Source organism: Vespa velutina, chromosome 5 (genome assembly GCF_912470025.1).
Source record: "Vespa velutina chromosome 5, iVesVel2.1, whole genome shotgun sequence".
Taxonomy (NCBI): domain Eukaryota; kingdom Metazoa; phylum Arthropoda; class Insecta; order Hymenoptera; family Vespidae; genus Vespa; species Vespa velutina.
In genome coordinates, this window is record NC_062192.1 from 787,501 (window position 1) to 788,891 (window position 1,391).

Consider the following 1,391-nt stretch of genomic DNA (forward strand, 5'->3'; position numbering starts at 1 on the left):
ACGACGACGATGACGAAGGCAACGCGATTCAAAAAATCGCTAAATTTTTCTTTAAAAAATTAATAAATTATTTTACTATACCACGTTTTTCTTCTTCTATGATTATATCAAGAGTTTTACTCTTACAATGACGAAATCAAAATTTCGAATATATTCACATTCACGATCGAAGGCGCGTTAGACCAAAGGAAAATCTTTCCTCGAATTTCTAAACGAGAAAGAGAGAGAGAGAGAGAGAGAAAGAGAACGAGGTAAAAAGATGGAGGGAAAAAGAAAAAAATGAAAGCAAGGCTTTTACGAGACAACCAAGCTTTCGACTTTTATCGCATGATTTACGAGCAATCGACTGAGAAATAAAAAGCAAAGACCGTTCCATGCGTTGCTTATTTCAAAGACTCAACGAGCGATGTTAATCAAACAATTGTCAGTTCGAGTTTTACAATCTATTTAATGTCTTATAGTCCATCGTTATCCCTTTACAAACACAGACTATACATGGAACTTCGCCGAGATAAAACTACTTCGACCGACGATGGATGGACGACTCATTGCCAATATAACAACGCTCGAGTGAACAAAAAACGAGGGGTAAATTTTTGAACGGACGAGACGCGTCACATTGTATCATAGTATAGTAGTCGATGATATACGGGTTGAAAATCGTTCGATCGTATATATATATATATATGTATGTATGTATGTATGTATAGGTACACTACATATAGGCAAGCATAGACGAGGCGTTCAAATTCGACAAGGTCTTTATTTAACGCAACTACCGGACAGGCTTGACCGCCCGAAAAATGCGTTCAAGCATTTTATCTTTCGTCCTATACCTTGTTCTCCTCCATTCTCCATTATTTAAAGTTTATATCTATTTTTTCTCTCTTTATTCTCTCCCTCTTTATCCTCTCTCCTTCATCCTCTCTCTATCCCTCTCTCTCTCTCTCCCTCTCTCTCTCTCTCTCTTTTCCTCTGCCTCTCTTCATAGTATGGAAATATATCAATGAAATCGATACCCCGTTCAATTCCCATTTGTTGACAAAAGAGATGAAATGGTCTATTATCTGCACTCGCAATGAAAACGTGGTCAAAATATATGATAAGAATATAAATTATTTCGTTATGTATATCTCAGACCCTATATCGAATGAATGAAAAATCAATGTTAGATATATAGAAATCGATAATACAATTTTTTATACATAATGCACGTAATACTTAAAATAAAATTTTGAATTTAAGTAAAATTAAGGAAATTAAGAAAATATGTTTTTAAAGCAAATCGAAATCATTAATTGATTCCGTAGTACTTACGTTACATTAATTGTAATTACATAGATTGTAAATAATACGAAATTTTTTTTTTTTTTTTTTTATTTATTCGAAAG